Source organism: Marmota flaviventris, chromosome 7 (assembly GCF_047511675.1).
Source record: "Marmota flaviventris isolate mMarFla1 chromosome 7, mMarFla1.hap1, whole genome shotgun sequence".
NCBI lineage: Eukaryota > Metazoa > Chordata > Mammalia > Rodentia > Sciuridae > Marmota > Marmota flaviventris.
Genome location: NC_092504.1, coordinates 609289 through 623517, shown reverse-complemented (window position 1 = coordinate 623517; position 14229 = coordinate 609289). Strand labels below are relative to the sequence as shown.

At 44.2% G+C, this 14229-nt stretch overlaps 1 long non-coding RNA gene across 1 annotated transcript in view; it reads right to left on the bottom strand.

Moving 5' to 3' along the window:
- Positions 1–8191: 8191 nt before the first annotated feature.
- LOC139706385 (uncharacterized) overlaps positions 8192–14229 on the bottom strand; it is a 38259-nt gene continuing 32221 nt past the window's right edge. The window contains exon 4 of the long non-coding RNA XR_011707921.1: positions 8192–8725. This is a non-coding gene — a long non-coding RNA (uncharacterized lncRNA). The remainder of the gene's footprint in view (positions 8726–14229) is intronic.

Genomic DNA, 14229 nt, shown 5'->3' with positions numbered 1-14229 from the left:
TACTCTTTCAAGGTCTTTAGTGTCCTCTGCCTGGCATGGATAGAAATAGACAAAATTTCTAATAAGTCACTTTCTAGGAAATTCCACATCTGTGCTTTTTCACATGTGAGTAGACAGGTGGGTGCACAGACAGACATGGCCCCTGCTCATACATGCTCTCTGGCATCTGATGCTGTCTCCTTGTACAGCCTTCAGTGGCAGAGGACAAATCACTGCTCAGACAGCCAAGGCCTCCTGCATCATCTCCTCCAGGTGCTCAATCAAGTAGTGTTTCCAGGATGACACAGAGAAGCTAGAACATGATGTTCTTTGCTGCAGGGGATGGGGCCTATTTAATGTGGAAGATGAGTTCTTACAAGGAGTGGCAGAAGTTTTCTCTCGCATCTGAAATTGTCTTGAAAACAAATAGAGATGTTGATCTAGGGAAAAATACAAGAAACAAAAAACTTATTTATCACTCCTTGTTTTCATTTGAAATGTAGAAAACTAGAAAGAGAATTATTCTTACCTTCCCAACACCACCAAGAAAGGTGAGAGACTTGCAAATTCAAGTTTTGCATAAGGCCATTAACCAACTCAAAATACAAGAAATGACAGGCATCTTTAAGGAGATATAGACACTACCGCTTGCTTGCTGAGCAGATAGCACCATACACCAGCCAAAGGAATTAGCTACATTGTCTACTGGGTAGCTGCAGCTCAAGTCTGGCTGTGAGAACAAAGGAGCCAGCACACTCTGGCATGTGGGGATCATCATCTGCCTTGGACTCTACCCCCACCCCTGTCCCTTCACTGAGTGCTCAGAAAGCAGACTGGGCCAGCATGCTCCTGAGTGGTGTGCAGACAAGAATCAACTTGGGGAACACCAATCCCTGCTAAAAAAACAAGACTCCATACACAGTAGCAAAGCTACCACCATGACTTTGGGAACCAACAAGAACCTACTGCAAGTGGGTGTGGGAAACCCAGAAAGACCTACCCCTTTCCAGACAAACCAGCAGCAATGGAGTGCGTACTCTAGCAGGTAGCAGACACAGGAGTGAGACATGAGACAGCAGCACAGAAGCTGAGGGGAGCCATGTGGTGAGGTCTGCACCACCGGCAGGCAGTGCTGTGCTGTTGGAAAGCGCACTTCATCAGTCAGAGATGCATACAGTAAGCACTAGAGAAAATGACACCAATAGGAATTAACAATGTTTAGAAAAGCCCATTCAAACCGCAGAACACACGCCCTCCTCACAGTCATGCAGACATTCACCAGGGGGACCTGCTCTGTTCCATAACACAAGTCTGAATAAATCTAAAAGGATTTAAAGCATATGTAGTATGTTCTTTGTCTACAATGTAATTCAATTACCAGGTTAAAAAAAATGCCAAAATGTTTGAAAGCTAAATAAGGCACTTCTTTTTTTTAACTCTAAGGAAAAAAAAAAAAAAAAAAAAAAAAATATATATATATATATATATATATATATATATATATATAAATCTTTTAATGATGTTATTTTTTAAATACACAACAAGAGTGAAATGCATTAGAATTCTTATTACACATATAAAGCACAATTTTTTGATTCTCCGTGAGTTTGAGCACAGCTGGTATTTTAAAATCTGACATTATTTTTCAGTATTTATTTTAAATGTCAATGCTTAAATTCATTTAAAAGGTCAAATAATGTACTCTTTCTCCCTTCACACACACAGAATTAGGCTGACCCTAAAAAATAAAGGAAGGCAGAATTGTCAGTTGACTTTTAAGAGGGCAGGAAAGTTACATGCGTGTTCCCTGAAGGAACTCTTGGTGCCATGACTCTGAACACTAAGAAGAAAAAATGAGAAACACAAGAAGATGCCTTCCTGGTGTCCCCCTTTATTCCTCTGGGTCTTTCCCAGGGTCTGGTGCCCTACCATGCCTGTCAGCCTGCCAGGTTTGCTGCCAGGGCTGAGAAGTACTAATTCCCTTGTTGCACCATATGTGAGCTGGGTGTGCATTTGCACCACTTGTCAAAACAATTCTGAAATCCATATGTATGCTTGAATAAATGTCATACTCTGTTTTTGTTCCTGATTGCTCCCTGCTGATGTTCCTAGGCAGCAAGAAAATTACCTTATTGCATATTGCTGGTGGTGACTTCAGTGTCAAATTTTGCATCACTATTAGACACATGACATGTTCAGAAACGTTTGAGTAAGACTATAAATATCAAGGGATTGAAAAGATTACACAGGCTCAGGCCTTTTTCATGGGGTAAGAAAGGTTGTGGTTCCAGATGAGTGTCTTTCAGATCAATATAGTTATGTCATAAAAACATGTCACAAAATAGTTGACGTCACATCCTGTATGCCTTGCCTGCCTTTGCCCCACTCTGTATTCCATGTGGAATTGCCTCTGCAGGTGTCCTCATGGCCTGCTTTTGTGTTTCTTCATTCCCATGCATGCAGGGGAAGTCTGGATTTCAGGTGCAGTCTGGCCAAGGGTTCAGACTCAAGGCCTCGTTGGGATCAGAGAGTTCTAAATCTTACATACAGTGCTCAGCTGGGGTACCACTCAGGCACAGAAAAGGAATGTGCAGAAACATGACTAATGGCAGTGGGAGGGATCATGAGGTCTACAGGACTGTGAGCAAGGGGCTGGCTTTGCTAAGAAAGGTGCCGAAACCTGATGTGTCTCCCAACTAGCATGTGCTGGCGGAAACCCACAATGGCAGGACCAAGCTTCCCATCAGAGGACCAGTCAAGAAGCCCCTGCATAGCCCCAGGACCCAGTGTGAAGTTTGAGTGACTTCTGAGATGGGATACTCCTGAACACCACAAAGGAGAGGAGTTGTACAATGCACACAGGTCAGCCTTGTGGTCTCTGGCTGAAGATGCTCCCCCAGGGAGCATGTTTTAAAATGAGCATGTCTTCCTAAGGTTACACAGTGCTGCAGATCACCTCTGTGTGGACACACACCTCCTCAGTTTAGGAATCTGGCTTCTGGGTAAATGCTTCTGCTTTTCTTAGAGGGTCTGGGGAGTAACATCCTAACCCCAAGATACAGTTACATTCTTTTAAAAGGACACAAACACCAGCTACTGGACAAAGATTTCTTGTCTCATTAAATAACACCCATCATGCTGATTATTTAGAGGAAAAAAATGAAAGCATTTGGAATGTGAGGGCCCTATTTGTGCCCTGCTTCATAGTCTCCAGAAGGCTGTGCTCACTTGGAGGCCTGACACCATTGCAAAAATGTGCAAAAAATCCAGAACATCCAGAGAAACTTCCAGAACTGGATCTGTCACTTTAAAAGGGCCATTGAAACTTTAAGCAGAAGCTTTCAGATTTGGCCTATTTCTGAAGGAGGTTTTCACTTTCTCTTTCTCTATTATGACTCTTTTTCCTTCACTGATTTCTTCCTCATTTCCTTCCTTTTCCATGATTATTTTTTAGTCACCATATGTGAGCTCTCTGCACTCCTACAGCCATCTCCACAGGGACCAGGAGGCTGGGCCCTTGCACCAGGAAAGAGATCTTCCAAAACCAGACCTGAACTGCTTGGATGCAAGTCCACACTGTGTGTGTCAGTGACAACTGAGGAAAATCACCAGAATATGAGTTTTACTTTTATTGTTCTATGAAGCCTTTGTCCTTTTTTGTCTCATCCATCGTGCTACCTGGCTATTCAGGAAAGCTCCCCAAAACACAGAGGGCTCCGGAAGTCTCAGGTCCCTGCTGAGCAGCTACATGCTCCTCAGGACTCTGCTAGACAGCAACTCTTGCTGCCTCTGCACATGCTTGGTGGCTTGCACTCTGCAGGTTGGCACATGACGTCGATGCTCTCCAGAGCTCCAGCAGGGTGCCAGACTGCATTCCTCACTGGCAGCTCATGGAGGCTCATGTGGGTTGGGCTACTGGACCTGGAGAGTCCTGACCTGCAGGAAGCTCAGTTCTCCACATACACTGTTCTAGAAACATTCCCTTTATCAGCACTGGATTTTGTACATCCTGGATGAAATCCTAGGGGAAGAGGCTGAGCCCAGTTGCCCAGCTCATTTGCTGCACCAGGGTCCACATTTCCACACTGTGGAAATCCCTCCTTGTAAAGGCTGTCTCCTTCATAGTGTTTGCTCTAATGTAAATGTCCACATTGTGAGGCATCATCTGCACCTCCTTTTATTTTTCCACCCTATGTACTTTATAGAAATGAGAGTCCTCTCCCTCACTTCCTCTGCTTCTGAGGGAGGAATGTGCTGCCTGGTGGCTTTATCACAGTGTTTAGATAGGTAAATCATCCAGCATGTTCCCCCCCAGGATACGCTGCACACCTCACATGGTAGCACTTGGCTGCACAGAGATGGCATCCTGTTGTCACTTCCTGCTCTGGTGGGTGTCAGGAGTGTCCAGTGTCAGTGTAAACAGGGCAGGAGCCCCTGTTCCAGGGGGAGCCCCCATCTGAGGCCCAGAGCCTGGTGAGCTGCTGGGCACACCGTGCAGTGCCCTCCTCGTCTCCTCTGCGTTTCCTGATGACTTTAGTTCCAGAGTCTGTTGCCATGTTGTTAAACATGCTAGTGCACAGTGTATCCCTCCCATCCCCAATCTCCAGTTTCTGGGAACTCCTCACCCTATGGTCACATCAACAAATGCCCAGTGTTCCCACTGTCCAGCTGTGACCCACAGCCTTCCTGGGTGCTCCTGCCTCCTGTTTCCCTGAGCCTGGGTCACAGTCTGTGGGCTAAGACCATCCCCTCTGTGCCTCTGACCTGCACAACAGGATGACAAAGACCTCAATGCCAGTCCTGCCTTGCCCTGCCTGTCCCCAGAAACACAGCTTCAGGAGCCAGCTGCACAGAGCAGACCCTTGAGCCCACCAGGACTCAGTGCCTGGCTAGCAAGACTGTCTGTGGAGGCTCCACACTTGGAGACAGGACCGGATGCAGAGTGGCACCTTCCCCAGTCCATCAAGCGTGACCTGCTAGCTAGGCTTAGAGTGCTGCAGGGAGGGGCTGCTGACCAGGGTGAGGCTCCTCACCATAGGAGATTGGCTAAGCTGAAATCCATCTACCTCTAGGGAGTAAAAGTGATGTACAGGGAATAGCATTGGTGCCATGCAGGGGAGGGTGTGGCAGCTTTTCCCTGTAGAATGGTTCTTCAAAGCCACCATCCACCTTCCAGAATGCAGCTGCTCTCCCAGGAATGGGAAGGCAAGTTCAAGTTCCAGGGCTGCACAGTGGGAAACCTGTCACATGGGTTGCATCATGAAATTTTACTCCAAAATATCCTGTTTTTTCTTAATTTAAAAGACAAATTATTAGCATTTTTAAACAATTTCAATATGTTTAATGGATGAAAATTAACTCCAAACTATTCTGCTTGCTGAATAAACTGCCAGGTCTTTAAACAAGAATCTTAAGTTACCCCAAAAGTTACCACTCACTTTAAATTTTACTTCAAAGTGGGATGTACATTTAATACAATTTCAAACAAAATACCAGTGACATTAAACCAATGAGGTTTAGGCAAATTAACTGCATTTTAAAATTCTGAAGTCCTATGATATAGCACATTTTGTTATGAAACATTGGCTAGAAGTATCAGTTGCAAGTGGTATTTCCATTGTTGTGAATCTCAGGAGACTATTTGTAATTAGTATCATTTGCCTAACACTTCAGGTTAGTTAGAATATTTAATTTTTGAATAGCTGTAATCTCAGAGATGACTGTATTATGATCAAATTAGCACCCTGCCAGTGCAGCAGCCTGCCTTCACTTCTGCTACTACTCAGCCCTCTGGAGCATTCAGCAACATACAAAAAAAAATCTGTTTCTTACACTTTTGAATTTTAATGATCCATTTGAACTCTGCCATCAACATTTAATTATTCTAGGGAAAAAAAAGTTCCAACTAAGACTCATTGGAAAATGCTCACAGTGGTGCCTGCACCTCTCCTCACAGCTCAGAGGAGAGATTTCTTGCAGCATTCGCCCCTGAATGCCAAGCCTTTTAAAAGTGTTTGCAAATAGAGACCAGATGAAGCTTCACTGAAGAGGTTACTAGGATACTGTTGAAATGCCACTAGAAACAGATGAATTGAGATTTAGAATGTTACAATGGGTTTAATGTTGTAATGTCTCTGCTGGACTCTGCATTATGTCCAAAATGTCTGTGGAATCAGGTGCCCACAAAGCTAACCCCTGGTAGCCAGGAATGTGATTTGTTTTGAAGATGTGGAGACAGGGCTGGGGAGGGTTTGTACTAAAACCTCTGCACTCAGGAGACCACAGGGCTGAAATCTGAGGAATGATCACACCTGCATTGATTGCACCTGCCCAAGGGCTCACATACATACTGCTCTCAGCACTGGAGGATAGTGATCACTGTGGAATAAGTCAAAGATGGGGAAACACGTTTAGGGCAACACCTTCATTGTGCCAAGGAATCATTCCTAAACCCAGTAAAGCATTCCCACCTGATGTGGCTTGTGAGCACACATAGGATCTATGCATGGAAATCCCCTCTCAGGCTGTGGTGGGTACACAGTGCAGGTCATAGGTGGGCCTGAAGGCCAGAGCTCAGAGGTCACTCACACCTTAAACCATAAAATAAGTTCAGAAGAAAAGGGGGATCTACAGCTAAAGGCTCCTCCTGTCATAAATCCTCCTCAGTCTTTGCTCCTTCAGGGTGCTGATGCAGGAGCACTGGCCTTACACATGTGAGAGGAGTAAAAACAGAAGTTAAGAAGCAGTTAAGGAGTGAGCTGCCACCTAGCAGTCTGTGAGCAAGACCTTCCTCAGGCTTTTACTAGATGGGCTTTCTCATCTTTCCTGCAAGGATTGTGTGCCCTTAGAGAATTCCAGAGGAACACTCACACCAAGTGCAAGCCAGATTCGAAACACAGACACTGACACTGCATTTTACTTTGAAGCTAAGAGAAGAACTGAAATAGAAAACTGATTTAAAATGTGCCAGTAAACAACAACAATGAGGAGCATCAGCTCTGGATGGCTGTCATGTAAAGGTGTGTATTGATTTGTTACTAAGAGTTGACACAGCCCAGTGATAACTCAGAGCACAGGTAAAAGCAAAGCTCTGTCGGTGCAGGATGCTGGGCAACATGATGGGTCTGAGTGACATTTGTGAATACCAGATGGTGTGTTCAGCCAAATCCTTAAAGATGAATTGCACTGGTAATTGGTATTATGAAATACTGCAGAACTAGTCACAAAACCTGGCATAGCTTTAACTAAAGAGGAGAACAGAACAAGAGGAGTCAAAGGGAATGCCCTGGAATGCAGGTGGTCTGGGTTTGATTTGCAGCAGAATGGCCTTTCCAGAGCAATGGAGATGGGACTGAGAAGGATTTTTTGGGATTCAGACTTTATTCTGGTCTCTTCCTGGGGCCCTCTGCTAGTCCAGTGTGCTCAATGCAGAATGGAAATGGCACTGCAAATAATCCATTTGACTATCACTAATTTTACTTTCAGCTCTCTTTCAAATAATGATTTAAAATCCACCCTTAAGCAGCAGTTTAAAAGCACCCTGAGAATCCATTTTAATGGTATCATACTGCAAAACAGAAGCTTTCCAGTATGACATCTTGAAAAATTGCTGAGTACAGAAATAGCATGTGTTGCAAGTAAATGGTACCTTACTGTATCCATAAATTTGGGCTTAAAATTGTTTTGTGCAAAACCACATCTACTTTACATGAGCTAATGTTATATCTGTATAGATATATCAAAGTATTCATAGGTATCTTTTTAAAAAAATGTTTCCACTTTGGATCTGTGAGCATTGGCTGGAACCCATTACAGGCTCTCACTTCTCCCAGGAGCAGGGCTGTGATGTACTGTCTCATGGTGGAGGTGCTCCTACACATAAAAAACCCTTCCAGAATTAAAAATCTGCTCCACTAAGTGTGGAACAATTTTCAGCAATCATCTTTGAGAATCCAGCCCTAAGTGTTCACCCATCTATTAAACAGATGGCAGATAAGATTGTAAACATATTTGCTTCATATTGGATAGATTGTTTCAGAATTGATACTAAGTAACAAATTAAATTACTGACTTTCTACATCACATTAGAGTTAAAACCACTATGTAAGTTTGTCTTGGATAGGTATTTACTTTGTCAATAGCATGCAGTGAGAAACTATTAAATATTTCTCCAGCAATATTATGCATAGAGTAGTTTTTTAACTCCATATTTTATTATAATTCATTTGATTTTCATTACAGTTAATTGTTACAAATTGTGTGTACATTTAATCCATTCTCCAGTGCTGCATCTTCTGCAGCTATTCCCTGCCATGGTGATTAGCTCTTGTCTGCCCATGTGTGTTGGCCAGGCACGCCTTTTCTGGTTTCTCATATTTTAGGTGGAACTGTTGAGGGAAGAAGTCTTCTGATGCACTCGTGGCTGCAGTGGCAAAGCTGTGGGCAAAGCCTCTGTTCAACTCATTTTGGAGACAGCTTCTCACTGCCATGCTGCCTGGTGAGTGCAGGTGGAGTTCGCCCACGGGATGGAAGCTGTGTGGCTGCTCCCTGCCAGCAGGACCCTGGAGGGCTAGCCGCTTGCTGCTCCTCCTGGACCGGATAGAAATGTCCGTGCAGGAAGAGCAAGGTGTTCCCTTCTTGCCAGAAAGGCTATTTTAGTTGTCAGATGAAGAACAGATGTGAGAGAGCTTCAGAGTCTATGAGGATCAAGTGACCTTTGGTCATGATGCCATTGTAGGGCTTCATTCTAGAACAAAGAGAAAGAGACGGGAAGAATTACCAAGAACAATCTGTGTACCTCAGCACCTGTGTTCTGGAGAGCAGGACTGAAGCTCAAATTGCCCAGCCTTCAGTCTTCGCCTGTTTATAGCCTTAGGCTTAGAGTATTTTCTCTTCCTTTTTCTTTCCTTTCTTCAATCTTCCTTTATTTCTTTTCAACACTTTAATAATAAAAAGAAAATCTTCCTTTACAGAAAATAATTTGAAAGCTTGTGTTGTAAGGGACTTGCCAACTACAGGAACACAAGGAAGAGTAGTGTTCAGGTGAGAACTGGGTGCATTTCTGTTGACCTGGCAGAGACAGGTGAGCTATCAGACCCCGAGGCAGCTGGTGAGCAGCTATCTCAGAAAACAAACCATGTGTCATGCAAGAAACACCACCTGCTGTATGGTGAGAGAAGGTGGCTTGGACAGTTGTCCTAGAAAGAGCCACAGCTGCAGCATCCTCAAGGAGAATGCTTCTGCGGAGTCCAGTGGAGAAGGGCAGCAGCTGCCAGCAGGGTAAACAAGTGTGGAACCTCCATGAGTAGCCACGCAGCTCTGGTGGATGACCAAGTCCAGGAGCCTCACTTGCCCAGACTTCTTAAAGCAGCAGAGCTCCACTGCAGGCAATTCACACTCATGTCCTCCACACACGCTTAAAACTCTAGTCCAATGCCCGACATGGGGTCATGTTCTTATTTATTTCCAAATGCTGTTAGAAATGAATTATTTCAGACCTGGAAATATTCACAATGGTTGGTATTTTTCTCTCTGGTCTGCACATTCCTAAACTGTGGTAGGATGGGCTTTAGGGATGTAAGTGCTTACTGGTAAGGATGTTGGTAGACTGGGAAGGGTAAGTGACTGGCCCACACGTACCACCTGTACCAGTGTTGAACTTCTAATTGGTGTTAATAATTTGGGACAAAAGACTGCCACATACTGGCACAAAACGGCCTCTTCTACCTTCAGAATATTTTTTAGCAAGCAGGACACAGTACACTGATTAGACCACAGAGGGAGTGAGGCATGTTTGGATAATAAGTCAGTGCCTTCTACCCCAAAGGGACCCTGACCAGAGTTAGCAGGCTGGACCTATCTGAAGGCCATCCTTGCCCATGCAGTCTACACACTCTAGGCAGCCCTGCTCAGGTCTTTGTGTGCTCACCATGTTGTGCTGGAGAAAGGTTTGCAGCCTGGAGTTCAGCTTCGAATCATAGCTGTCTGGTATCCACAACCTCGGTGATTGAGTCAGGAAGCTTATCCCACAAACCCCCAAGGGATGGGGAAAATGGTAACTCCACAGGGCCAGTGGGTATTGAGTGAACCTTTTGTATCTATTAGAAGTTCTCTAAAAAGCTGAAAATTAAGGTTTGCTTTTAAGGAATGCATCTGGTGAGGCGGACACAGTTGCTAAGTGCATGAGCAGAGGGCAGCAAGGTTCTTTTGCTCCCTGGAAGTGCAGAGGTCTTGAGACTCTTGGTGGCTCAATGTAAGTTTCATTCGACCTGGGCATGGCACCTTTCTTCCAACTTCACCTCAGGGAGTGCACTCAGAGGCTGCACTAATTCTGTTAGATCAGGTTTGACCTAATGCTTGAGCAGGTACTATTTGCTGGTTGGTGTTCACTCTGAGAGGGAGGAAGACATGGGATCCCAGAGCAGAAGTTGGGGGCTCTGCCCCTGGCGATCGTCAGAACTCTGGGTCAGGAAGCCCCACCAGAGGGCTTCCCAGGCCATTTGGCACACTCTCTCCCTTGAGCAGGTGGGGCCTTCCCACAGGTGGTGGAGTTGGAGCAGGCCCTATGTTTGCTTGCAATGTGGCCTCTGACTTTGTTTTTCTGACAGGTCAGACAAGATGGCTGTAGAAGCATCCATCTGCCTGCACAGAAGCACAGGATTCAACAGGAGAGATGGTCTCCCACCTTATTCCATCTGCTCCTGTGCTTTTCATACCCTGTGGGAAATATCCCAGATTTCCACCAAGTTGCACATGGAAAAATGAAAAAAATGTTAAATGCCCAAAGCAACAAGCCAATGTTCATAAGAACAGAAACTATCCATGAGGAAGAATCACTTTGGCATGTATGCATCTTTGATTAACTCAGTGGAATATCCAAACCTACCTATCCACCCACCCTTCCTCTCTGTGTTGCAGTCCATGTTCCAAACTACCATCACTGGGCATCTAGGCTATCTCACGTCATTGCCTCAATTTGACTTTAACTACTATGAAAGGCCTCATATTTTGGAAAATGAAAATAAAAAGGAAAAGAAAAATACAAAGTTGTTAAATGTAGACTGCCAGAAATATGTCTGTGAGCATGTGTGTGAGCATATTGTGCACACATGTGACCACATGTGTGAGTGTATGAGCATGTGTGTGCAAGTGTGAATGTGTGTGAGCATATCTGTGGGCAAGCATGTTGTGTGAACATGTGTATGAGCATGTGTATGTGTGAATGTGTGTGCAGACACATGTATAAACTATTTGTAGAGAAATCCTGAATGCTGTACAGGTATTCTAGAACAGGATTCCAGGACAAATAATATTTTCAAATGATTCTGTAATGATTTTTAAAGGAAAATACACAATAAAGACTCACAAATTAACAAAGACTTTAGAAATATTCTTTATTTTAAATAATGTCACTCTTTGTGTGGACAAGAGTTATTTCTGGTTATTCTGTGTCTTTCTTTCTTTTGTTTTTTAAGTGCAACAATTTCCTCAGGGTATAACAGTGTGCTTATGAATTTATTAGATTTTCAAAAAGTGATAAAAATATGCATAATACTACTTTGGGGTAATTAATTGGAAACCGGCCAAAACCTGGAGTAGAAAGCCCGAGTGAGGTTTGCCATCAGGCATCAGTCTACCAGTCCCTGTCAGTTGGTCCCTCGCTGCGCCCCTCGGAGATGTTGGTATGACACGTTGGACGTCAGTGCCTAGCATGTCATTAGAGACAAGGGATCCTGGAGGAGTTCTCCTGCTGTCTGAGACTGCAGATGTCCTTCCATGCAGTCAGATTCAGGAGGAAACCTGAGGACGCCAGCACCAGGACTGCAGTCCACCACACTCTGGTGCTCCTGTACTTCTTCTGGTAGCCCAGGGTCACTACTATGGGTGAAGAGGGAATGGTGATGCCCTCCTAAGAGTAGAGTTTTCTGGGAAACCATTGGGCATGAGAGACCTCAGGCTCCTCTCAGTGCTCCGGCAGTGCCCCCAGGTGCTGTTGATCCAGATAACCACTGCTGCCTTCAGAACAGCAGCAGGTCCTCCCTCCTGCCTCGCCTCATGACCCCACAGAAATGATCAACAGCAGAAGCTCGTCTCCATGAGACCATGTGCTGGTGACTCTGAAGGAAGCTGCAGGTTCGTCTGGACCCAAGATCCCTGTTGTTAAACTCTGAACAACATTTGGATCCTGAATACAATTAACACAGAAGAATCCCTGATTTGGTGACAGTGTGTGCTTCAAGGTGTAGCCATGACCACCAGTCTTTCCAAATCTTGTCGATTAGAAGGAAATTTGCTATGACCATCTGCTTGGCTACAGACCCACCTCTTTCCATCTTTACATCCAGCTGGCTAGACACAAACTCTTGCTTAACCCTGAGATTCTGAGAATTTCTTAAAAGTATATCATTAATGATGGCATTAATAAGGCAAGATGTAGGAAAGCTGTGAACCTGTACCCACTGGGTTCTGCCAGACTCTGCCAAGGCCTTCCTGGTATACTAGAGACTTAAAAATCAGAAGAACTCCCACTTTAATAAGTGGTTAGAACAAAAGGAAACACCATTATAAAAATGAATCTTACTATTTTCCTCAAAAACCTTACCAGATTCCACATTACTAGGTCCCTTCAAAACCAACATCTGGGTGATTCATTATAAATGGTCAGGGGCCATGACTTTCTCATTTTTCATGGTGCTGGGGACATGTCTGTCTCTCCTGGCTTGATTTTTCTTCCAGGCATGGCTTGGCCTTCCAGATGCAAATGCTGTTAAGGTGCTCTGAGCCAGGGGCAGTGGAAAGCATGAGGGCCTGTCTTGAGGGGTCTGCATGCAGAACAAGCCCAGCAGCCAGGGGCTTGGTCCTGGAGGTCTGCCAAGGACCTGCAGGTCCTGGCGGTTGTTGTACTTAGTTACAAAAGCTGTGCTGTTGGCAATAAGATCTCAATAAGCAAACATCGTTGAAGCAGAAATTTAATTTAAAAACTAAGTACAAAGTTTCCATTATTCAAAAAACTTCAAGACAAACATAATTTGCATTAATTTTTTTATCATGACTTACCATCTCCTTGGAAACCACAGTGCTGCTGTTAATGTCACACAACCTGAAGACAAATCCACATAGAAAATCCTTACAGACTTTCTGAAACCCACACATGCTGGGAAGACTGCCATGCACAGCGCCCATCGTCTGCCCTGCGTCAGAAGATCTTTATGTGTCATTCTGAGGACTGCAGGTTTAACATAGGTTTTAGATTTTAAATCTTGTTTCATTCTGCTTTCAAGGCAGGGTCTCACTAAGTTACTCAGGCTGGCTTCAAACCTGTAATCCTCCTGCCTCAGCTCCTGAGGGGCCAGGATTACAGATGGGTACCACCAAGTGTAACCTTCCATGTATGTCACATAAACATTCTTCTAAATTGACATCCAGCATTTTTACTTCCTGTGTGGGTGCCTGTGTTTGTATGTGAAAGTAAAGCAAAAGTTGTTGGCTTGCAGCAAAAAAAAATAATAATAATAATTAAATTATATAATTCCGTTTTATATCAGTACCATTAGTGGTTAACTAGAAAAGTAGCAGCTATTTTTAATAATGGCTCAATAGTTTATCTGCTACTTTATTCAAAACTTAATTTTGGGGGGGGGTGGGTACCAAAGGTTGAAATCAGTGGGAACTCAACCACTGAGCCACATCCCCAACCCCATTTTGTATTTTATTAGAGAGGGTCTCACTGAGTTGCTTAGAGCCTCAGAGTTGTTGAGGCTGGCTTTGAACTTGCAATCCTCTTGTCTTAGTTTCCCGAGTCACTGAGATTACAGGCATGTGCCACCACACTCAGATCAAAACTTTCTTAAATCTAACAAAAAATTAAATTAGTAAGGTTATTATGAATTCTATGTGTTTAGCAAAATTTTAACATTAATTGCAATTTGCTTAGTGGTGGTGATTACAAAGGCAAATTTTGAATAAACCGCCTTATGATACAAACAGTGTACACCCTAAATTGTGGAGCTTCTGCAGCATTGATGAATCTGAGATGGGCTGCTCTGCCTGCAGAATCCATGGCTGTGTGGACAAGGTGTGAAATTTCACCACGGGGAGTAGAGGTTGAAAACTGTGCTCTGTGGCCCAGAGTGACTGAACCATGCTTCCCGTGAAGAAGCGGGTATTGGCTGGGGAACTTCCTCAGCTTAGTGGTGACCTCTGCCTGGCTTCACCTTGTTTCAAAAACCAGTGGTCATAAAGGGCTCCCTT